At 41.8% G+C, this 26,251-nt stretch overlaps 1 non-coding gene and 1 pseudogene across 1 annotated transcript; both read left to right on the top strand.

Moving 5' to 3' along the window:
- The first annotated feature begins 853 nt into the window (after positions 1–853).
- Positions 854–1,014, top strand: LOC123822793. Its single transcript, XR_006786418.1, has one exon. It is a non-coding gene; the product is annotated as a U1 spliceosomal RNA (small nuclear RNA).
- Positions 1,015–10,672: 9,658 nt separating this feature from the next.
- LOC123822783 lies at positions 10,673–11,724 on the top strand (annotated as a pseudogene).
- The last annotated feature ends 14,527 nt before the right edge of the window (positions 11,725–26,251 follow it).

Genomic DNA, 26,251 nt, shown 5'->3' with positions numbered 1-26,251 from the left:
GTGGGGATCAAGAAAACTTTTGTAAACATGTTGATGTGGAAGTTGAGCCTTTAAGTTGGAATTCTGCAGTTGGAGATGGTGGAAGAAGATGGAATTTTCCAGGCAGAGGGACAGCATGTGCCAGAGCCTGGAGTCTGGGAAGGGAGCACATCCAGGGAACCACAGTTTAGCGCAGGCTGGGACACATGGAGGTATGCTGAGCAGGGCAGGACCTGCATCCAAAGAGCTGCTTTGAAGCTGGGTTTTGCTCCTTACTGGGAGGTCTCTGGTGAGTCACCTGAACTTCTGACTCCACAGATATAAAATGGGTGATATAACACACCCACCTCATGGGTAACTGCAAAAATTAAATGCTTAGCTGAGTGTAAGAAGCACTGTAGAAACTGTAAAGCATTATGCAAATAATAGCAGTTTCTGTTGTGGACCCTCCCAGGAGTCAGAGGAAAGAGACCCACTTCCTGCGCTCCACTGCAACATGGGAGGGAGAGAAAACTGCCTAAGCTGATAGGCTGGGAGCCTTTCCTGCTGCTGTTGAGTGCACCCCTCCTCTGCTGTCATCCTGAACTTTGTTGTCAGACTTGAGGCAGAACTAGGACACACTGAGTTTGCAATCTGAATTCCCAGGCTGGTTTAGAGTTTTAAATATCAGTGCACGCTTGTCCAGAAGATGGCAAAAACACTGAAAGAAACTTGAGTGAAATGTTTCTCAGACAGATGTATTTCAAGTTTAGTTTCTCCTTGTCCTTGGAACATATTTCAAAAAAGGAAGGGAGGAGGAAAGAAGAGAAGGAAGGAAGGGAGGGAGGGAGGGAGGGAGGGAGGGAGGGAGGGAGGGGAGGGAGGGAGGAGATATTTATTTACCTGGCAGGGGAGATACCATGATCATGAAGGTTGTTTTCTCAGGGCGAGGCTTACCCATGGCATTCTGGATGTGTTGACCCCTGCAGTTTCCCCAAATATGGAAACTCAACTGTATAATTTGTGGTAGTGGGAGACTGCATTCACATTCTCCCATGAATGAAAAGGAAAAAGAAAAAAAGTTTCTAGCAAAAAATTACTCCTGCAGAAAGTAGGGAGGAATAGCCTTTCTTCTCTACTCTCCTGCGTATCTGATTTGATTTGCACAGTAGGGGTTGGAACAGGGGAAGAACTGAAACCAAAAAAGCTGGCATTCATGCTGCCTGTCACCTACCAGACCCAATAAGAAGAGACAGGGATTTAATTTTTATGGGCACTTTATTCAGATGGCCATCCATCAGAGAAGACAGTGGGTTTGTACCTTAACAGATCATCTTAAAATCCATTTTAAACCCCCTTTTATAAGAAGAAAAGTGTAGGTAAGGGGATTGGAATTCAGGGAAAGTCAATCAGATAAAAACCTGCAGCATTTTCTCATTTGTGTGGTGGGTGGTGGGTGTTTCACCCTGGAGTACAATGGCTCAGATACCATCTAGATTGCTTGCAGTCATCCTGAGGCATAAAGGCAGAACTGCTTATGGTCTCCTGGAGTGAAGGTGGGTCACACCTTCAGTTCCTGAAACAATAGCTTTTTTAAAAAAGATTTTATTTATTTATTTATTTTAGACAGAGGGGGGAGGGAAAAAGAGAGAGAAACATCAATGTGTGGTTGCCTCTTATGCACCCCCTACTGAGGACCTGACTTGGACTACAACCCAGGTATGTGCCCTGACTGGGAATTGAACCAGCAACCCTTTGGTTCACAGACTGTTGCTCAATCCACTGAGCCACACCAGCCAGGGCCAATAGCTTTTTACATATATTGATTACTAAGTTTATTAGCTATTACCTGAAACTAAAATTTTTCCAACATTTGAGTCCCCAATCAGAATCATAAGGTTGGTGGCTTCAATGAAGTCAGTTTCTGGTGCAGAATTAAAACATGGGTCTATCAAATAAATCTTTCCAAATCCCTTAGCCCCCACTTCAAGGGTTCCAGTATTGAAACATAAGTGGTTATTATCAAAAATCAGCAATAGGAAAAAGCATAGGATTTGAAGTCAGGATAGCTGGTTCTTCTACTCACTGGCTGTAATTTTTACCTCCTCTTTTCTGGGAAGCCCATTTTCTCTTTAGAAAAATGGGGTGATCATGTAACAGGGTACAGGGTGAGGGGTGCCTGAGAAATGGGAGAAAACCCTCACAGCCCTTGGTTGGGGGATGGGGGAGAGAGGATGATAGGATTAAGATACTTTACACTACAATGACAACTTGGTAGCTAGTTTAATAGCTGTGCTACCACCTTTTGGCAAGCTGGGTGTGACTTTAAGGGTATATCCTGACTTCTGACTGTAGCCAGGGGAGGTAGTTCCCCCTGGGTCACTGAGTCACTCTTGCCCTGACTGGGGATGGCAGCTGAGAGAATGTAAACAGTACAGGAGAACTGGCAAATGTAGCTCATTGTGAGAGGAGTTGGAGATGAGGTTGCACAGGAGGCTCCAGGTCAAGATTAAAAACTAAGGGCAGGAAGCAATGAAAGGAGAGCCATGCTGCTGGTAGTAAGATAGGAGCCATGCTGGCTGTAAGAGTTGATCCGCCATGGGCTAGTAAGAAAGCAGACGTGCTGCCTTGATTTTGCCTGCTGTAGCTGACTCTGAAGCCACCAAGGACTGAGTGCCTTGCAAGATGCTGACCTGCTGCTATGCAAACCTGGACCCAATCTGGACACTTGGGACTTGTGCTCTTCCTGGACTTTATCATCATTCAGTGTAACACAGTACATGCTTTTCTGGACTATGACATGGAGACTAATGACAATGTATCCCAGATTCTAAAGGGGAGAGCTGCTGCGTGAGGATGGTGACTTTGGTACCTTCCAGAGGGACTAGACAGTGGTTTGCGCAGCCAGCTTAAGGAAGGATATGGAGAACTTTTAGGGCTTTTGGCTTATGGCCTTTTGGGAAGCAAGGGAAGTGCTGGGTCTTGTGGGAAAGAAGGGATCAGGGTGAAGTGCTCCTGGCCCTGCTACAGTTGGAATATTGTAAATAAAAACCTGTTTCTTCCAGCATTAATTGTTGGGTCATACACCAAGGGGCCATGTGAACAGGCCTGTCTGCTCGGTTACAATCATACTGATGGCACTGAGCTGCTGAAAGTTGGAAATAACATATGTGAATGCACAATAAATAAAGGATGGTCCATGATGGATATGAAATTAAAGCATGGATACTAAATAAACTTGGGAAGCAGCTGTTGTTAATTTTAAATAAGTAACCAGTGAGTCTGTATCAGTTGCTAGGCACTCTGGGGAAACAAAGGAGAGACATCAGTCCCAGCTCTGGCTGAAATGAACTCTTGGCATTGCATCAGAAAAGACACTAACAGGGTTCTGGTCAAGGTAGAGGAGGCATGGGGCAGAAATGCTTCACTTCTTTGCACAACCAAAAGAAGAATAACAACCAGTTAAAAAAAAAAAAAAAAGAACAACCAGAACTGCCAGAAAAACATTTGCATGGAAGTCCAACAACCAAGGAGTTAAAGAAACATTCATCTAGATGGTAGGAGGGGTGGAGATGGGCAGCCAAGGAGGAAGGGAAGAACTGATAGGGGACTTAAGAGTTGGAAAATTTTAGTTTAAGTAATAGCTAATAAGCTTAGTAATCAATGCATGTAAAAACTTTTGTTCCAGGAACTGAAGGTATGACCCACCCTGACTCCAGGAGACTATATGCAGTTCTACCTTTGTTCCTCAGGAGGACTGCAAGCAATTCAAGATGATATCTGAGCCATTGTACTCCAGGGTGAGATGACCACTGCTCAGGACACAGGTAAAGGCCACCACCTGGGCACAACTTAAGACTACCACCCAGGGTGAGAATGCTGAAGTTGTGGGGTTTTTTAAATTCAATTAACCTCTCCCTGAATTCCAAACCCCTTACCTACACTTTTTTCTCCTTATAAAAAGGGCCATTTTAAAATGGAATTTAAGATGGTCTGTTAGTGTATAAACCTGCCATTTTCTCAGATCACCGGCCATCTGAATAAAGCACCCGTAAAGATTTGATTGCAGTCATTGCTTATCTGGTTCGGTAGTAACAGGCAGCCCAAACTCCAATGTCTTTTCCAGTTTTAGAACGACAGGTCAAGGCTGCTGGAAGACCAAGGCAGGCAAGGCTGCAGACCAGTGGACTGCACAGGCAATCCCACTTTCATGTTCAGAGAAACTGGGAGGAACAATGAAGTAGCAAGATAGACTGCAAAACCCAGGGTTTCAGTGCAGAAAACTAAAGACTCAAAACTCTAGGCTGGAGACTTCTGGTCGAGATGGAGGCATAGATAGTCACTGTGCCTCCTCGCACAACCAAAAGGAGGAGAACAACAAATTTATTTATTTATTTATTTTTAAGATTTTATTTGTTTATTTTTAGAGGGGAAGGGAGGGAGATAGACAGAGAGAGAGAGAGAAACATCAATGTGCGGTTGCTGGGGGTTATGGCCTGCAACCCAGGAATGTACCCTGGCTGGGAATCGAACCTGGGACACTTTGGTTCCCAGTCCGTGCTCAATCCACTGAGCTACGCCAGCCAGGGCTGAGAACAACAAATTTAAAAACAAAAAACAAGCAGAACTGACAGAAAATTGAATGGTACGGAAGTCTGACAACCAAAGATGTAAAGAAGAAATATTCATCCAAATCAGTGGGAGTGGCAGAGATGGGCAGCTGGGCAGAGAGGACTCCCAGCAAGGTAGCAGCTGGAGGACCGAGCCAGGCAAGGCGGCAGCACACAGAGCAGGCAAGGCAGTGGCTTGTGGGCTGCACAGTCCCACATTTGCAGCCAGATAAACTGGGAGGAACAACTGGGGAGTGAGACAGACTGCGCAACCCAGGGTTCCAGTGCATGGAAATAATGCTTCAAAGCCTCTGACTGAAAATACCTGTAGGTGTTCAAGCAGCAGTGGGAGAAATTTCCAGCCCCACAGGAGAGTTCATTGGAGAGAACTACAGGGTCCTTCAATGTACACAAACCTTCCCACCCAGAAATGAGCACCAGAAGGGACCAATTTGCTTGTGGATAGTGGTGGAAGTGACTGAAAACTGGCAGAGAGCAGAGCAAGTGGGCACTGTTCACTCTCAGACCCCTGCCCCACATACAGCATCACAACACAGTGACGTGGGTTGCCCTGCCCTGGTGAACACCTAAGGCTCCCCCCCTTACTATGTAACAGGTGTGCCAAGACAAAAAAAAAAAAAGGCCCAAATGAAAGAACAGATCAAAGCTCCAGAAAAAATACAACTAAGCAAAGAAGAGACAGCCAACCTATCAGATGCATAGTTCAAAACACTGGTAATCAGGATGATCACAGAATTTGTTGAATATGGTCACAAATTAGATGAAAGAATGAAGGCTATGCTAAGTGAAATAAAGGAAAATGTACAGGGAACCAATAGTGATGGGAAGGAAACCAGGACTCAAATCAATGGTGTGGACCAGAAGGAAGGAAAAAAACATTCAACCAGAACAGAATGAAGAAACAAGAATTCAAAAAAAAAATGAGGAGAGGCTTAGGAACCTCCAGGACATCTTTAAACATTCCAACATCTGAATCATAGGGATGCCAGAAGGAGAAGAGGAAGAGCAAGAAACTGAAAACTTATTTGAAAAAATAATGAAGGGGAACTTCCCCAATCTGGCAAAGGAAGTAGACTTTCAGGAAGTCCAGGAACTTCAGAGAGTCCAAAAGAAGCTGGATCCAAGGAAGAACACACCAAGGCACATCATAATTACATTAGTCAAGAGTAAAGAGAAGGAGAGAATCTTAAAAGCAGCAAGAGAAAAGGAGACAATTACCTACAAAGGAGTTCCCATAAGGCTATCAACTGTTTTCTCAAAAGAAACCTTGCAGGTAAGAGGGGGCTGGAAAGAAGTATTCCAAGTCATGAAAGGCAAGGACCTACATCCAAGATTACTCTATTCAGCAAAGCTTTCATTTAGAATGGAAGGGCAGATAAAGTGCTTCCCAGATAAGGTCAAGTTAAAGGAGTTCATTATCACCCAGCCTTTATTATATGAAATGTGAAAAGGACTTATCTAAGAAATAAAAGATCAAAAACTATGAAGAGTAAAATGAGAACACAACTATCAACAACTGAACCTAAAAAACAAAACAAAAAACTAAGCAAACAACCAGAACAGGAAGAGAATCACAGTAATGGAGATCACATGGAGGGTTATCAGTGGGGAGGGGAAGGGGGAGAAAATAGACAGCAAGGATGTTAAGAATAGTATAGGAAATGGAGAAGCCAGAAACCAGCTTATATGTACAACCATGGACATGAACTGTGTGGGGTGGCTGGAGGGTGGGGGTGGTGGTGCAGGGAAGAGGGAGATAAAGGGGAGAAAAAAAATTGGGACAACTTCAATAGCATAATCAATAAAATATATTTAAAAATGGAACTTAAAAGAAAAAACAATAGCAAAATGAAAAAATTAATTCTCATGAGCAGGTCCTGATTTTTTGGTCAGGAAACATCTTCCCTAAGCCTATAGTGACTGTCTCCACTGGCAGATGGCAGTGTTGTACAGATAAGGACACTGCCTAGGTCTATCCCAGGTGGAGGATAGCAGAACACTGAGCAATGAGGAGCAGGCATGGTCTCTATCAGACTTGTTCTTTCTGCTTAAGGAATTTACAACCTAACAACGAACACCAAAACAGGCATAAAAAATGAAGAGGGAAATGTGTAAAAACTGCAGGACAACCCATAGCCAAGAAGAAGTTCCAATCAGGGCAAGAACTGTTTGAAGTCTTCATATAGTCTGGGACAAGGAAGTGGGGGCCATATTACAAGGGATTTAAAGCAAAAGTCAAAGCAGTGCATCCTTGATGCATCATCAGGGAATCCACTCAAGTTCTAGGCAAGGCAGTGACTGATGAAAATTATATTGTGGGAAAATAGTGCTAGGCCTGAAGCAATGACAGTGTGTGTGTGTGTCTTGGAGGTAAGAAAGGATGCAGGGAATGATGAGATGAGGGAAAGGCGCTTGGGGAGTGGTGAGGAGGTGCAGGTAGGAAGGGAAGTGATTGTTCTCACTGCCTGCATTGTCAGCCCCCTGGGAACATGATGCCATACACACAGTATGTATGTGCACTGCCCAGCTGGGAACTTTGTGTCCCAGTCCTCTTGCAGTAGCTGGATCCATGTAGGTGACTATGGGCCACCCAGAGTGAGCTGGCATAACTGCACATGGGGCCCTCCTAAGAGATCATCCTACTCTTCCCCTTTCCCCCGGCTGGGTAGTCACCCAGAGTGAGGCCATGGCAGAGCCTCCCTCACCTTGGTTTCGGGAGAAATGTGAGGAAATCCCCCCATTCCAGCCAATTTCTTGCCCTCCACCATTGGGTGTCACAGGAGAAATGAACTTCACTTGTGCTAAGCCACAGAAACTTTGGGGATTAGCAAAGAGAATAGCAAGGTTTAGATAAATCTGCTGAATTGATGTGAATTTAACCAAAGCCCAGGAGTTTTACATGTTCTTAGGTCTAGCTAACAGGAGCTACAGCTTCAGTCTTCCTGGGAGCTTCTCAGTCTACATATTTCTATTAAATATGAAGTGGGAAGCCTCCCAAGTCCCAACCACCACCATGGGATTGTCCAGGGTGGGTGGGTTTGGCTTCATCAAATGATGTTTTATCATTTTCTTAAAGGCTGGTTTTTTACAAGACTGTTCGTTCCCAATTGCACTTTGTAGTATCTACAGGCCAAGGGCAAAGTCTTCTGAGATACTTCTTTACCAAGCGTTCTTTCATGATCCTAGTCACTCATGAATTCTAACCCTGAATGAACAGTGATAATTGAGCAAGACACTCCCATATAGAAAAAAGGTTCTTGGGAAGTTGTAGAAATAAGCAGAAACAATCTTTTTACCCCCAAACACAAAAGGAATCAAGATTTCATGGCCCAGGAGGTCCCCCAAATGGTCCAGATTAATGAGAACTCAAAAGACCATGTCCAGCCCTTTAGAGAAAATCATCCATGCTCATTCTTGTTAAGCCAACCTTCCTGCCTAGCCTTCTTCTCTCCAGCTTTTTACCCAAAATCAACAGAGTAGGAAAATCTTGTGGGGTGTTCTCCAAAGTAAATGGTTCTTGCTCTAGTTCTCTGGCAGGGAAGGGCAGGAAGAAAACATTGTAAACATAGAGGAACATAGAGTAACAGAAAAAAGACAAATAAAAAACGAGGAGTTTATAAATACCGGAAACAATCAAAGTAGATTAGTATCAGGCCTAATGAAAATCAGAAACTTTGGCACCAAACACAATTCTGGTTCAAAGTCAGCTCTTTATAAATACTAGTCCCCTGCATTCTATCTTCAGACTTTCAGGTAAGATTTTGTGAGGTGAAGAGATACCAGAGATGATCTGGCAGAAATGTGTGTTCTCCTAAAACTTGATCGGAAGAATCCTGAAAGCTTTGGAGGTCATCTAATTACACCCTCCATTTGATAGATGAAGAAGCCAAGCCCCAGTGGAGGAAGGAACTTCCCAGAGCTATTGGTTTGTGAATTGGGGAGGGGAGCCTGGAGCCCTGATCTCTCAATTAGGCTTTCCAGAAGGACAAGGAGCAAGACCCAGGACAAGAAGGTGGAGTGGGCATGTAGGACAATGGATGAAGCCATCTTTGGAAGTAGGTACTCCTACATGTTGCTGTCTTCTCCTCCTTGGGCAAATACCTTCATTTCTCTGACCTCAACTTCCATTCTGTAAAAGTGGCATGTTAATATAGATAGTGCTGAGAAGTTGGTGAGTGGGAATACAAAGCACCTGTCACACTCTGGGCCACAATGATTGTTATGAGGAAGAGGAAGAAACAGAACAGCTGATAGACACAGACACTGCCAAGCTGAGGAATCTGAACCACCAGTTGATACTACAAATGATTTTTAGAGCTCCAAGTCAGTGTCAACGTGGGCTTGTCCTGGCTTTCTGTGAACATTCCAGTGTTCTGGTTCATCCACTGCTGTGGTGAAAGTCTTGAGCCACTGGAGAAGGAAGATTTCTGTTATCCTTCAGGACTCTCCAGTATTTCCCCCTCCTTTGGAAGTAGAACTGTCAAGTTCAAGATTGTTATGCAAAGTAGGAAGAGAATCCAGTCAGCCTTTTAAGAAGTCCACACCCTTTGCCAGCTCCTCAGGCAGAAACAGGCCTTTTATATTATCAGCCAGGAGTGATTCAACCTCCCTCTGGGCATCTCCACCCACCTGGGCTTCAGCAATGCTCACCTGATGAGTTTCCTCCCTGGTGCAAGCAGATTCTGGCTTCTGTGGAAAGATAAGAAAGGTGGAGATAATGTCCCCATCTCAGAGCAAAACTCCTACAGCTAAAACATGAGCACTTGAGCTGTGACATCCTGTGGCCACACATGATGGGAGTCACTGTTTCCTGCCGTGGTCAGTGGTGTCACATTTCTCCTCTTGGTTTCAGTCACTCCACTCAGCCCAGAGTACACAGAGCAGACACTGCAGGGAACATAAGGTGCCTGAGGGAACAGACCACACAGACCCAGACTTGGGGGAGGCTGAGCCCATTACCTGCCTCTCTGGGCATCTTCACGTTCATTCTGCACCATCAGCCCACAAGTGAGGTATTCATATCCTCATTTTACAGCCAAGGAGATGAGTTTTGGGGAAGCTGTCACCTACCACAGCCAGCAAGAAGCAGAGTGGGATATAGACCCAAACCCCTGGGTCCTCCTGGTTCTCCCACACTCATTCACCTTAAGTGACTCAGATGACAAAAAAGAAAGGAGTCACAAAGGTGGACTCAAAACACAGGTGTTGGCAAGCTTGGAAATAGTTTGATTGCTATTCTTGGGGACAATGGCAAGAACACTTACGATTTATTGGTGGCAGTTACGATGATCCATGCACTAGATTCTAAGTATTTTCTGTGCAGAACCTCATGTAATCCTTATTGTGCTCAGGTAAGTCAGATGTTACTGTCCTGGTCTTACATATGGGAAAACTGAAGTTTGGAAGACAATCAGCCCATGATCTCACAGCAAGATGGGTGACGGAGCTGGGACTGAAACCCAGGTGTGGAGAATTGTACCGTTAAGGGGCACATATGAGATCATGGCCACTTAATTTGGAGGTTGGGATTCACAGACAATAAAAACCCCAAGTCAAAGGTGAATAACAGACCTAGGGAGGCCTAGGAGGAATGGAAAATCACCAGGAGGGAAAACTGCAAGGTGGGAAACTACTGGCCTGGGAAACTGCCTGTCGTCCCTACCCAGGACAAACAGATGATTGACTAAGATTAGGGTCCAGGGTGGGCCTATCAGGCATAACAGGATGCAGCTTTAACCTCAGACTTGACAAGATATATCAAGAACACTGGTCAGCAGAAATGGCACCCAGCAACCAGCTCTAGCCAGTCAGACTCTGACACCCCAATCAGTTACCCTTCACTGGTTTTTGTGCTTAAAAAACCCTGCCCTAAGAGATGCCTTACTTTCTCTTGCCTCTTCCCTCCCCTGTCCCCACCTGCTCACTCACTGCTCTGCTCCCTAGCAGGATTCTGCCCTGAGAGCCCCTGGAGAAGCTCTGAGGTAGTCATCTCTTCTTTCCAGTCCCCTGCCTTCCTCTCCTGGGTCATCTTCTTCACTTTTGAAGCCAGTGGTATCTTGACTTCCCTCCTGGGCTCTCTGAGAATGGTAGGAGTGAAGCTGGTAGGGAGCGACCCAGATTTCCAGCAGAAGCTAAGTGGTGGGCTCCAGACTCACTGTGGTCAAGTTTACCATGTGAGGGTGTGGACCATGTTTAAGGGTTGCCCCAGCATTCAGTACCATGGGTAATAAGCATCCACAGGCAGTTTTCTTGAAAGTAGATGTACACCAGTGTCAGGGAACAGCTTCCACCAACAATATATCAGCAACACCTTCATTTTTGTTTTTTTGAAATAAAGTAAGAATTGATCAATATCAAGGAACAGATGCCATGGGATTAGAAGAAAAAAATCAAGCAGCACTTAGAAAATGACCTTAGAAGCAATGACAACAGAGATATTCCAAAAGACTATGTGGATTTAATGCCTTTTATTAACAAAGCTGGCTGTGAATGTCTTAATGAAAGTGATGAGCATAGATTTGACAACTGTTTACAAAAAGACACAACCTTCCTGGAATCTGATTGCAATAAACAGCTGCTTATTACTGTAGCATTCAATCAACCTATTAAGCTGTATTCAATGAAATTTCAAGGGCCCGATAATGGTCAGAGTCCTAAATACATAAAAATTTTTTATCAATCTACCCCAATCTATGGATTTGGAAGAAGCAGAAAGAAGTGAACAAATTCAAGCTCTGGAACTAACAGAGGATGATATTAAAGAAGATAGCATTACTCCACTTCATTATGTTAAGTTTCAGAGCATTAACAGTGTAACTATATTTGTTCAGTCAAATCAAGGAGAAGAAGAAACCACAAGAATTTCATATTTTGCCCTGGCTGGAGTAGCTCAGTGGATTGAATGTGGGCTGTGAACCAAAGGGTTGCTGGTTCGATTCCGAGTTGGGGCACATGCAGGCCAGGTCCCCAGTAGGGGCCATGTGAGAGACAACCACACACTGATGTTTCTCTCCCTTTCTTTCTCCCTCCCTTCCTCTCTCTCTAAATATAAATAAATAAAATATTTTTTTTAATTTCATATTTTACTTTCATTGGTACTGCAGTTCAGGCAACAAATATGAATGACTTCAGATGAGTAGTGAGCAAAAAAAAGAAAGTCACTAAGGTACAAAAGACACTGGAAGGCCACATGGCAATCAGACCCACAGCTTCTGGATGACTGCTTGGTTCTCACCAGAGACTGTCAAAATTCCATTCATTGCCATTACCAATAAATCATTGCTTTTGTTCCAAAGACAGCACTAGTTTCTCTCATCATTTTGTTACATATAATTGTGAATAAAAGTCACTGCTTTTGCCACATTTAATTTTTGTCCTTCTAAATAAGTATTTTCTCTTTCCATTCCTTTGAAAATTGGCCGACTTTTGATTTTAGAAGAAACTAAAGTGTCAGGTAGCATATTAACCTAAGGCTTGTTTCTCTTTTTGGAGGAGCCAAACTGACCTAGAGAATTAAGGAGGATGTGTGCCCTCACATGTAAACATGCAGAGCAAGTTCTAATCTGTGCATTGAAGCAGCTAACCATGTTCAAATGAGTAAAAACTCACATCTGCTGAACAGCAGTTGGGTGTGTGGGCTATAGAAATTTCTCAAATTATAAACTACCAGAAATGAAACAAGTGTAGTGAGATTTAACTGTTCTCACCTAAAACATGTAGTTAATGAAACCACAGATTTGAATTCCTTCTGGATGAACTTTAAAAATTGGAGTCAGCCATTTGCTTATGAGAAGAGGTGTGTTGAAATTTGACAGTAGAGAAAATACAGAACTCAGAATTCATGAAGCAACATGAATTAATAACCTTTAGTCAAGTATTTATTCTTTTAACTACCAAAATATGCAGTATAAATATTCAGAGAACTTGATTTAAGGTTGAAAATGAATTGGCCAAATGTGTATGTTTAAAAGGTCTTTCATAAAAGGCTGGTAAAACAAAACATCTGTTCATTATTGCTTTTTTAAATCTTAAAACTGCAATCTATGAGGTATTGGTAAATCTAATGTTTTAATTATTTTTAAGGTTGAAATGTAATATTTTAATTTCTCTAAGTATTTTAAAAATTCAGTGTTTGAAAAGAGTACATAAGACTGATAGTTTTAATTCAGTTAATCAAATAGTATATTTGAGGGTATTTTTGTCTAGGAATATGGCAGAGATACCATTTTGCATTTGGGAGACCAATGTATTTATACACATTTATGAATACAATCATGTGTCAGTTTTGTGTTAAATTTTGTCACTTTCTGAAACCCCAGTGTCACTAGATAATGTTTAGTCCCTCTGTATGTAAGCACATTAACTGGTCTGTGGTGATTTCTGTGTATTTTATGTATTTCATTTTTATGTTGCCTTGGGTCAAGTGAAGTCAGAAAGGCAAGAAATAAAGGTTTATAATGCTCAAAAAAACAAAACAAAACCCCAAAACACACACACACACACCCCTGCCCTAAGAACAAGAGAACGAGTCTTAACCTCCCTTGGTTGGCTTCACTTTCCCTTCTAATTCCCCACTAATAAACCCTGCTCCTTGACTCGCTCTGTCCACCTGGTTTCTTGAGCAACTCCAACGTACCAGTGAATAGTTAAGCACTTTAAGTCAGAGCAAAGAGAAAAACAAGAATCAAGAGCATACGTCACCAGAAAGAAAATCACCAACAGCCCAACACAGACGCTGGGGAATCCCAGACACAGCATTCGGGGTCCAACTGGGAAAAATTCCAAGTGAAGATCCTGTCCTTCCCTCGGGTGAGATTCCAAAATCTCACTATGGGGTCTATGGTTAAATATGTTTTAGACAAAAGTGGCTACACTCTAAGGGCCTTGTGTGACTTGACTAAACAACTGGTCCCTCTGGGAGAAGGGCCAGTTCTCCTGGAAGGAACAATTAAAGATCAAAGGTACTAGTCTCCCAGGGAGAAAGGCCAGTTTTTCCTGGGAGATAGCATGCCTATATTTTATTCTTCCAATGAAGGTCACAGATGAGGCATAAACAGGGAGAATCCTCAAGGTCCCTTTAACCGGTGAAGAATGTGGAAGTGTTCCAGCCAAGATGGAGGCATAGAGAAACACACTGCAACTCCTTGCACAACCAAAAGAAGGACAACAACAATTTAAAAACAAAAAACAATCAGAACTGACAGAAAATCGAACTGCATAGAAGTCCAACAACAAAGGGGTTAAAGAAGACACGTTCATCCAGAGTGGTAGGAGGAGCAGAGTCAGGCAGCCAGGGCAGAGAGGACTCGCAGCAAGTCTGCAGTGGACTCAGCGAGGTGGCAGTTGGTAGAGCAGGCAGACCCACATTTGCACACCGATAAACCGAAAGAAACAACAGGGGAGTGGGACAGACCACACAACCCAGGGTCCCAGTGTGGGGAAATAAAGCCTCAAACCATGGATTGAAAACACCTGTGGGAGTTGAGGCAGCAGTGGGAGAAACTCCCAGCCTCACAGGAGAGTTTGTTGGAGAGACCCACAGGGTCCTAGAACATACACAAACCCACCCACACCGGAATGAGCACCAGAAGGGACGAATTTGCTTGTGGATAGTGGTGGAAGTGACTGAAATCCTGCAGAGAGCTGATCCCTCTTGGACCCTTTCCCCATATACAGCATCACAACACAGTGACATGGGTTGCCCTGCCATGGTGAACACCTAAGGTTCTGCCCCTTACTATGTAACAGGGGCATCAAGACAAAAAAAAAAAAATGGCCCAAATGAAAGAACAGATCAAAGCTCCAGAAAAAATACAGCTAAGCAATGAAGAGATAGCCAACCTATCAGATGCACAGTTCAAAACACTGGTAATCAGGATGATCACAGAACTGGCTGAATTTGGTCACAAATTACAAGGAGAAATGAAGGCTATGCTAAGTGAAATAAAGGAAAATGTACAGGGAACTAATAGTGATGGGAAGGAAACCGGGACTCAAATCAATGATGTGGACCAGAAGGAAGAAAAAAACATGCAACCAGAACAGAATGAAGAAACAAGAATTCAAAAAAAAAAAAATGAGAAGAGGCTTAGGAACCTCCAGGACATCTTTAAACATTCCAACATCTGAATTACAGGGGTACCAGAAAGAGAAGAGGAAGAGCAACAAGTAGAAAAGTTATCTGAACAAATAATAAAGCAAACTTCCCCAATCTGGCAAAGGAAATAAATTTCCAGGAAGTCAGGAAGCTCAGAGAGTCCCAAAGAAGTGGGACCCAAGGAGAAACACATGAAGGCACATCATAATTAAGTTACCCAAGATTAAAATTAAGGAGAGAATCCTAGAAGCAGAAAGAGAAAAGGAGGCAATTATCTACAAAGGAGTTCCCATCAGACTGTCAGCTCATTTCTGAAAAGAGACCTTACAGGCAAGAAGGGGCTGGAAAGAACTATTCCAAATCATGAAAGGCAAGGATCTACATCCAAGATTGCTCTATCCAGCAAAGCTTTCATTTAGAATGGAAGGGCAGGTAAAGTGCTTCCCAGCTAAGATCAAGTTAAAGGAGTTCATCATCACCAAGCCCTTATTATATGAAATGTTAAAGGGATTTACCTAAGAAAAATAAGATAAAAAATATGTACAGTAAAATGACAGCAAACTTCTAATTATTAACAACCACACTTAAAACAAAAACAAAAACAAACTAAGCAAACAACTAGAACAGGAACAGAACCACAGAAATGGAGATCATGTGGAGGGTTATCAACAGGGCAATGGGAGAGGGAGAGAGGGGGAAAAGTTACAGAGAATAAGTAGCATAGATAGAAGGTAGAAAATAGACAGGGGGAGGGTAAGAATAGTATGGGAAATGTAGAAGCCAAAGAACTTATAAGTATGACCCATGGACATGAACTGAAGTGGAGGAATGTGGGTGGGAGAGGGTGTGCAGGGAGGAGGGGAGTGAAGGGGGGGAATGGGACAACTATAATAGCATAATCAATAAAATATATTTTAAAAAGAATGTGGAAGCTTGTGTTCTGAACTGTGGGTATGGAACAGTTGAGCAGGGGGCAACCTCACACTCCTGAAAGCATGGGTTTAGATATGTCAGTGTATACGGCATAGTGTGACACAGACACAGTCATTATCACCAGCAGAGCAGCCTATTAGTCCAATCACCATTAATTAGCAGAAACAACCATGCCTACTGACAACTTACCCAATTCTATCAGTGATTGTTTCTCTTTCTGGCAATAGGTTTAAATTGCCTGAAATTCTTGATTGCTAAAATAGAACAACTTTTTCTAATGCAAGGCTGATCTTTAAACAGAAGGAAGTGTAGGGCAGGGAGGCAAAGGGTAATTGCCAAGTGCCATAAACTAGAGAGAACCGAACACTGGCACCATGAGTGTTTGAGTGATGCTCTGAGACAAGTGTGGTCCCAATCCCCTTAATCAGAAACAAGACTTTGAATCCTTACAAGGAGGGTAATTGGGACGGAGAACAAGCACAAATGTAATACGTAGTTCCCAAATCCCTCTGCACACAAACCGGTGAGTTAGGAAAACCTCACCCAGTGGCACTAAGTAAAAGTTCCCCCAGAAATTCAGAACTCCAGGACTTCTCTTCATCAAGGTGGAGTTTGAGTTTATATTACCCTAGTGTTACTGCAGAAACCAAAGTTAGGGGATTCCACCTCCTTTGCTCTTGTGGGCACCTTGCTCACAAGAGTGTTCAAGCAAGAGACAACAAGTATAGTGAAAATGAGACAGTAAGTTTATTTATCAAATACACTTGAGCATGAAGCTGCAAGTGGGCACCCAGCTGAGGCAGGAAATAGTCAGGAAGGAGGAAACTCTGGAGGTGCCCCACAGCTAAGATAAAGGACATTGACACAGGGCAGAGGCCTTGTTCTAAGACCAGTTTTTTCAGCTTTCTGGAAAAGCACTGACTCATGGTGAATCATTAATGCACCTGCAGAGAAGAGGCTATGTGACCCCTGCTTCATTAAAAGCCATTACTGAGTTAACTCCACCTGCTATTAAACAGCAGCTTCACTCTTCTTTGGGAATGGCAGGATTCTATAGGATTTGGAGCCCAACTTTGGCCTAATTGCCAAAACTCTGTATGAAGCTACTAAGGGGCCAGACACAGAACCCATTATATGGGAAAAGGAATGTGATCAGACTTTTAATAAAACCAAGCAAGCCCTAGTTGAGCACCTGGCCTTAGGCATCTCTAAGTTAAACAAGCCTTTCTCTCTATACATTGTGGAGAAGCATGGAATAGCGTTAGGGGTCTTGGTCCAACAACTAGGGAATGAATGTCAACTAGTTGCATATTTCTCTAAAACACTGGACACTATAGCAACTGGATAGCCTCCATGTCTAAAAGCAGTTGCAGCCACAGCTGTGCTAACCAAGGAAGCTGCTAAGTTAACTCTCAGACAGAAGTTAGAGGTTTTAACTCCACATGAGGTATAATGAGTATTAGAAATGAAAAGGCACCTCTGGCTTACAGGAAATGAAATGACCAAATACCAGGCCCTTCTTTTGGACAATACAGAAGTAACTGTAAAGACTTGTAATACCTTAAATCCAGCTTAATGCCTACAGAATCACCCCCAGATTTGTAATACCTTGTAATACCTAGACTTGTAAGACTTGTAATACCTTAAATCCTCCTTAATGCCTACAGAATCACCCCCAGATTTGACCCATTCCTGCTCAGAGATTATTAATCTTACTCCAGCAGGACTGACTTGCTAGACCCACTCTTAGAAAACCCTGATGACAAATGGTTCACTGATGGGAGCGGAACCCTCCTTTGTGCTTCCATATGGCCCGCTAGAATTAGAGTCATTTAATTACTCCAACATCTCTCTTAAACTCAACAGTACTATAGGATCCACCCCATGTTATAATAATACTCATACCAGGACCATTAACCCATTTGAAGCCCTGGCCTTTCTTTCAAGTTCCAGCTTTCTAGAGAATCTTTCTGAGGGAGAAATTTTCAAGCCTTCAAATTGGTCACAAATAGCATGCTACCTAAATTATGATTCTAACTGCATTCTTAACAGTACACATTGTTGCTTTGACAAAAGTCATAATGCAGATACCAACAATATTTTGGAATAAGTTGGAAATTGAACCAACCCCTTCAAGGGGTATCAGCAAAATTTCTACCACCTCCTGCAGGAGAGGAGGATCAGGGAGATAATTTGGGACCCCTTAGGGACTGCCTTTCCCCCTTGCCATACACCCTCCTTAACAAATATAACTCCACCAATGCCACAGTCATCGCAGCACCCCTGGGGCCTCGTCTGGTTATGTGGGACTCCCAGTAACTGGCTAGCAGATCATTCAGAACTTCAGGAAGCTATTGCTTATACACATCTCAGCAACGCTAAACATGGGGGTGAGCTTAAGGTCCCTAGAGCTTAGGGACCTTAGCACCTCAAGACCTCACTGTTATAAACATAACCCAGGGTCCTGGAAGTCTATCTCTTAGCAGAAAACAACAACAACAATAACAACAACAACAATAAGCTTTTGGTCTAGTAGTGACTGGAGCTGCTGCCAATATAGCTGCTGCAGCCCCCTGGGAAGGCTTTGTCTACCATGAGGCTACCCTAAGGGAACTCACTAAGATTATAGAAGACAAAATACCATCAATATTGATCCAATAGCTGGACTATAAAGATCAGTAGATTCCCTGGCAAATGTAGTAATGGATAATCACCTCACCCTTGACTATCTTCTAACAGAACAGGGTGGGGTATGCACTGCTATCGGTAAAACCTGCTGCACCTGGAATGGTTGAAACTAACATAAGGAAAATTTATGAACAGGCAGAGTGGCTACATAAATATAATCAACAGAGCCAAGGAATTAGGGATACCCTAACCTCCTGGCTCCCTAGCTTAAAATGGCTACTACCCCTTTCAGGTCCCTTAATAACATTGCTGCTCTTATTACTTTTAGGACCTTATTTGTTTCATTTACTTGTTAAATTTGTATCTTCCAGACTTAAGCAGTTCCACATCAGATTGGTGATGCTCCAGAGTTTCCAACCAATCCCTGAAAGAGATGTTGAAGCTGCCCAATGAATAGCATTTGTGATGGCCTCAGGAGTTCCTCTTCAACCTCTAGATAGAATAGTGAGTTTCATGTTTCTTGATAGGCAGAGACTACTGCCCCATCTCAGCCAGAAGAAATTACAGAAGAATGATCTGCACCCTTCAACAACCCCCAAAACATTTTTGAGAACCATGTCTCTCAGGGGGAAGTTGAGGCAGGAGATACTCAGGAAGACAAAGACCTTGTTCTGAGACCAGTCATTCCTGCTTTCTGGAAAAGCACTGAATGGTGGTGAATCATTAATGCACCTGTGCAGAAGATGCCACATGACCCCAGCTTCATTATAATAGCATTATAATAAATTAGTATTGTGGGACCCCCTTTCCTGGTGGCCAATCACAGAAAATCATGGGAGACCACATGCATAGTAGCTTTAAAGTAATATAATTACTTGTACATGTGCCATAAGACCTCATCAAAACTAGCCAGAAAATATTCGCCCTATAAGAATAGAATCCCTCCAGCCTCTGAGTTTAATCTCTGCTCAGAGTTGGCCTACTCCCATGCTCTGTGAAGTGTACTATCACTTAATTGCTTTCTCCCTCTCTGCTATGAACTCCCTGTGTGTTCATTTCAGTTCTCGGTCCATAATCACCAAGAACTTGGTTACATGTGCCCACCTGTGACAGCTAGCCTGATTATCCTAACTATTAGGATTTGGGGGGTATTATGCTTGAAGCCAGCTTCAGCTTCTAGGCTCCCTCTCCTCCTTCCCTCTTTAGTCCTTGGGATTAATATACAGTTACAAAGGCTTTCTTTCCCAATAGAAGAAACAATTTATACAGAATTTCAAAGGCTCCCCTCCTCCTGTGCTATCGTGGATTTTCTTGTGATTTCTGGAACACCTGGCAATCTAATTGGACCAGGCTCAGGGCTACTTAGTTAATGGGTGAGACATATCTCCTTCCCCTCCCCCCCCCCGCCTTGGCTTACTATCTATCCTGCCTAACACTAGCATCCCCAAGCCACAATATCATAAAAAAATTGGCTGCAAAAAGGGTCTGTAAGGACTTTCACAATGAAGCCACAGGAGATTCTCATGAATGAAGTAAGCCCTAATAAATTCAAGCTTGTATCAAACTGACAAAACACAGTGATCAAAAGTCCTCAAACAGAATGAGTGGCAAAATTCAAGCTATAAGTATTTGAGATGAAAACATGACCATATGAAAGAGAATGGAAAAGTATGCTGAACCCTGTAAAAATACAAAACAATGAATCAAATTTCTAAACAAGAGCAAACTCCTATTTAAAAATAAAGGGGGCATGTGAAAGCTAGCAATAAATAATAGAAATAAATCCAGAAATAAAAAATACATAGTATTTTAATTGGAAGTTCCACAAAATAATAAAATAACAATATACACAACTAAAGAGAGATTTGGTAGAATTGAAAGTTGCATCTGAGATAAATGAAAAGATCAGCCTTGTTCCCAGGAGTCAGAGACACAGAAACCAGCAGAAAATCCACCATACTAACAGGTGTTTCAGGAGAGAAAAGGCAAGGGGCCACACTCAAAGAGATGTGAACAGATAATTTTTTTATATATCTTCAGATTCAAGGAGTTGAAGTCCAAACTAGTAGCAATCAATAGAAATCTAAAGTTTTTAATGAGCCAAAAGGTGAAGAAAAGAGGAAGCCCCTTTTAAATGGCAACTTGGCATACTTTAAAATTGTCATCGACCACGTTGTGGATCAGACATCTCTCCTTTGTCATGCACTACAGATGAACTTCCTTCCTGTCTTCCACCTGACATACTCAGAGAAGAGCAGAACTGGCAATGAGTTGGGAATTTGAGTGGAGGGAAGCTTTCTGAAGGCAGATGGGATGGAAGAAGGGAGGTGGAAAAGATAGGTGGCAAAGTGAAGCCTACAGGAGGGAGGATATTAGAGAAAAGAGTGAAGCTTTTCTGGCTCCAGGGAGCTGCTGAGGCTGGTGTAAGGAAAGAATGACACCATGTATCAGGCAGGGACAGACTAGGGAAAAAGAGCATGGCTTAGTGATTATCAAATCTTATTACAGGGAAAGTGGCTTTCCTCTGTGCCATGCTCATATGTTTCTACTAGGGTTATTAATGGTCTTTATTCCTACCTTTCCATAGGCAGAGGCTGGATGATTGCCCCACTTTCACTTTGCATCCCATTTCACATTGGAGAAAGTGTAGCTGTTTTCAGTCAAGTTTTTTTTTTTTTACCCAAATCAACCAGGATGATTTTCTGTCGGAACATGTCAGCACAACTATTTGTCATAGTTATGTCATTTCTCGCCCTGGCTGGTGTGGCTCAGTGGATTGAGAACTGAACTGAGGACCAGCCAAAAGTTGTATCATTTGTCCTATTTGGCCCATGAACACAGGGTTATTCTCACATTCAAATTTATCCACATAATACCAATATTTTTGCCCTGCCCACCACAAAGTTTGCCAATTTTAGAACAATTCTTTTGTTAAGAAGTGGTTTGCACTGAAAAGTAATAAAGATTCATATTTCTGGAATAAACTATTAGGAAGTTATACTTAAATTTGTCCTAGTTATTAACTCAGAGGAATATAGACATATTTTAGAACTAAAAAGGATCTTGGTCATAATTGTTACATAATCACTCAACTGGTGCACACTTTTTAAATCCTTTTTATAAGTTTTTTTTGAAGGTTTTATTTATTTTTAGAGATAGAGGAAGGGAGGGAGAAAGAGAGGGAGAGAAATATCACTGTGTGGTTGCCTCTCACACACCCCCTACTGGGGACCTATCCCATAACCCAGGCATGTGCCCTGACTGGGAATCAAACCAGTGACCCTTTGGTTCATAGGCTGGTGCTCAAGCCACTGGGCCACACCAGCCAGGGCTTTAAATCCTTTTTAAAAGATCTCCTAGAACAGATCATCAGTAATGGCTTGAATAGCCCTTTTGACATTTTCAAATATCAAATGCTCCCCTTTTCTGATTGTGGATTCACTGTAATGAAAATCAGGAATTCAACAAAATATATCTAAGAAATATTCTCCTCATTCTAGGCTTTGATCTTATATGTTCTATTCCAATATTGACTTTTGCTCATTTAACAAAGGTAGTAAGTGTATATTTCAAAGCACCTTAGCTTTGTTCTTAATGTAAAAACACACAATAAGACTATCAGCATGCCATTGTTCTTATTCTTTAATCATGTTTAAATGACTGCATATACATGTCTTTCCTTTCATATCACAAGGATTTCAGTTTGACAAAGCAAGACAAAACATTTCTTCCTGAAATCAAATAACAAATTCTTGAGCTCACTCTCATATATACAGGAACTACTGCCATTTGATCCACAAATCTCTTCAGATGTACATATCACTAATAATGCCTTTTATGTAACTCATATTAAAGTATGTTTAATAGAGGCTTCTATTCTATAAAAGACACAATAATAGCCACCTTGACAAGTGATTACTACACATCACAACCTGTGCCAATACACTCCTGGGAGGTATGTTGGCCCCATGCTACAGGTGAGGAAATTAAGGTTGTGGGAGGGTCACCAGGGCATGTGGCTGGGAACCCCTACTCCACACCACCTCTTCATAAAGCATGCAAAATATTGTTCCAATTTCTGTATCTCAATCATTCAGGTCTAGAAAAGGTTAACATACAGCAAAATAGAAAGGATCTACAAAGTACTGAGATGAGGAACATGCATGAGATATTTCTGTCTAGTGAGCAGAGTCTCTTGGGCATTTCTCCCACACACCTGAGTTCTGCATGGGTCTACAGAATTGAGCCAAGAGGGGAAATGTTGACCTGGCAGCATCAGAACATGCAGGAAGAAGGTTTGGAAGACTGGAGACGACTATTGCTTAGGTCAAGCCTAAGAGCCAGGAAGCATGGCAGCACCTATGCGGAAATCCACTGATCCTATCATGCTTCCTCAACAAAGGATAATTGCACAGTTATTAAACAGACTCAAAGGCTGGGCCTCCAGGTACAGGATTTCTACACAATTTTCCCCCTTGCAAGGATCATTGCACAGCAACCCAGGTCAAGTCAGATGTCAAGATAGGCTGGTATGAATAGTTTTCTACTCACCGGCAATTCCTTAGGTTTGAAGCTCTTTTTATAAAACTTGAGAGTAGAGCAATGCACAAAAGAGTCTTTTCTGCAGTGCATTTAAGTGGGTGAGACTGGGGAGGAAAAATACTGTTGGTAAATAATTATTCTGAAACACTATGCAAATGTCTCACCTCCTGAGCCCTGAAGTGGGATGGAATGGGGAAACAACATGAATGTGACCGTCATCTCTAGGTGAGGTGATGAAAGAGGTCTGACAGTGAGAGGAAGGTAGGGGTTCCTGACAAATGCCTCTGTGGTTTGTGCTGACGTTTGTATCTGGGGTGGGTGCGGGTGTGCCCAAGAGTAGGTTCTAGGAAGCATACCTCTGTGGGTTGTTTGTCAAGGTGGACTCTCCCTGTGCCTAAACTAGCAAGTTCTAATAAAGCAGCTTTTATCAACTCTTAGGGTAGCAAATACTCCAGTTGGCCTTTTTGCAAATTCATGCCTTTGACCACCAGAGGTCTGGGAAGTGGAAAATGGACAGCTGGGTCCCCACAGCTCTCGATAGGTGGGACTCACTGCTGACTTGGCACACTAGTTCCACCTCATGGGGTTGATTGGCACTGCTTTTGTCAGGCTACTTGTTTACCAGCAGTCCTGAGTACCACCCCATAGCCCCACAGCAGCACCTTCCACCAACCGACAGAGGCCATTGCCTCTGATGTTCAACTCCCAGGCTCCCCCAGACTAGTCCTGGTGCCCTGGCATTCTTCCTTCTTAAGATGGACAGCAGGCTTCCTTCTAAACATTTATTCAGCCCAAACAGTAAGAACAGTTTCAGATCCCTTGAGACTGTCATTATGCAAATTCTGCTATCTTTCCTCCCAGCGTACAATGGGAGGGACAACATGTTTGGGTTTGTTCCAGGTCCTCCAACTCAGTCAAGTAGAGATGTTCAGACAGACCTTTCCACTCGTGCTTTTCTTGTGCTCACTAGCCTTGTTTCTACATCCTTAAAACAAAATTTAAAACACAGGCCTGCTTACCCAAGAGAACTGCATCAAACAACAATAGGGTTTGAGATGCTCTGAACTGAGTGTAAAGAATTCTGTACCTCAAATAACTGTTGGATGGGTTCAAAGGTGACAGGTTTAATACTTCCAACAAACTCACACCCTCCCAGACATATTTCCTTTTTAAAACACTTATTATGATATAGTTAACGAGTGGCTTACAAAGTTTCTGTGGAGAACCTGATTGTAGAGGACACTGATGATGCAAGCAGAAGCCTGGGGAGAAAAAATATTTACAGATTAAAATCGACTCTTTCATGCTGACAGCACAGAACGCTAGAACTGGGTCAAATTAGAGTTCAACAGATTATAAGCCCCTACTAAAAAATCCACCCTCCCCATAGGCACTATGGTAATGGGCTTCTATTTAAGCTAAAACATAGCTCCTGAATTTACAAACAGAATATTTATTCTGAAGCCTGTAGTTCAGAATCTAAAGCATATATTACAGCTCAAAATAACAGCATTATAGACACTTAGCTTAACAAAGGTTTAAGAAAAGTAGAGAACTATTTTACTTTTGTTACCAAACTAGGAGCCAGGGAACTATTCTTTCCATCATCCTTCCTAATATTAAATGACCAGTAATGATATTAACAGCACTAAAGTCCATGGAACACACTTTGGTAAATGCTGCTGCAGAACAATTGCTTCATCTACCTGGAACCTATAACCTGATTTCTTCGCCTTTTGTTTGGGCTTCCAGATCTTTAAGTGGACAGAACTAAAGAACCCTATATTTATTTTAAATTTTGAATAAGTCATTTATTAGAGGCAACTCTTTGTTCTTTCTGATATTTATAAAGATGTTTTCTCTTTGCAAAATTAATGCATGCCTCTTGAAGAAAAGTTGGAAATTTTAAAAAATACAATAAAGAAGAAAATATAAATCTTCCATTATTTTATCACTCAGAGATAATCGCTATTAAAATTTCATTAATTCATTTCCAATTTTGTTTTTAGAGTACGCATACATTTTGTTTGTTTAATTAAATTGGAATTAGCTCTAGCTTGTGTGATTCAGTGGACTGAGCACCGAACTGTGAACCAAAGGGTCGCTGGTTCAGTTCCCAGTCAGGGCACTTGCCTTGGCTGCTGGCCAGGTCCCCAGTGGGGACCATGTGAGAGGCAACCGCACATTGAAGTTTCTCTTCCTTTCTCCTTCCTTTCCCCTCTCCCTAAAAATAAATAAATAAAATATTTAAATAAATGAATAAATAAATTGAAATTATATTTTATAAAATTTGTAGGCTGTTTTTTCCACTGAACATTAATATTGAATAGCTTCCTCATGACAACTAAATATATCTTCAAAATAGGATTTCTACTAACTGCATAATTGTCTAAAATATGTTTACCTTTATTGGTTTAATATTGTTATACATTTAATTTTTCAATTTTATTATTATAAGTAATAATATAGCAGGTATACATTTTTTGAAGTCATGATATACATTGTCAAATTGTTTTCCAGAAATTTTGCCAATATACATTCCTACCAGCATTAGATGAGAATATCTGTAACAATACACCCTCACCAGTATTGAGTAATATAGGGACTTTTTTTGTAGGTAAAAAATAGTATCTCATTTTAATTTGCATAAATTTGATTGCTATTTAAATAACACTCCTTTATTTGTTAATTTCCAATTTGTATTTCTTCTGTATTTCTTCTAGTCTTTTTCTTATATCAAAATGTTTATGTTTGTTTCATTGATTTAAAAGAATTCTTTAGATAAAAATAATTTTAATACTTTCTATTTCAAATTTTTTGATATTAGAAGTTTTTTATAAACAAATCTATTGATGTTTTCCTTTGTGGTTTCTGCCATTGCTACTATCCTTCCCTATCTTAAAATTACTATATTTCCTATCTTTTTTTGTTTGTTTGTATGTGATATGAGGCAGCAATCTAATTTCATTTTTTTACATATAATATCATTTCTTAGCTAATTTGTAATGCTCCCACTATCTTACCTCAAGTTCTTATATAAACATATATTCAATTTCCATTCCATTTGTTTATTTTGATTCAATACCAGTGTGGCTTTTTAAAAAGATTTTATTTATTTTTTGAGAGAGAGGGAAGGAGGGAGAAAGAGAGGGAGAGAGAAATCAATGTGTGGTTGTCTCTTGTCTGCCCCCAGCTGGAGAACCTGGCCTGCAACCTAGGCATGTGCCCTGACTGAGAATAGGACCAGAAATTCTTTCGTTCACAGGCCAGCTCTCAATCCACTGAGCCACACCAGCCCAGGCCCACTGTGTTTTAAATACCTTCATGATAATTTCTTATATCCAACAGTTAAGTCCTTTTTCTTAAATTTTCAGAAATATTGTAGCTACTCTTGGTGCTTTGATGATTTTATATAAATTTTAGGAATAATTTGTGACATTCCACAAGAAATGTTGTTGGAATT

Source organism: Phyllostomus hastatus, unplaced genomic scaffold (assembly GCF_019186645.2).
Source record: "Phyllostomus hastatus isolate PE091 unplaced genomic scaffold, TTU_PhHast_1.1 phas_contig_41, whole genome shotgun sequence".
Lineage (NCBI taxonomy): Eukaryota > Metazoa > Chordata > Mammalia > Chiroptera > Phyllostomidae > Phyllostomus > Phyllostomus hastatus.
This window is presented reverse-complemented; position numbering and strand designations above follow the sequence as displayed.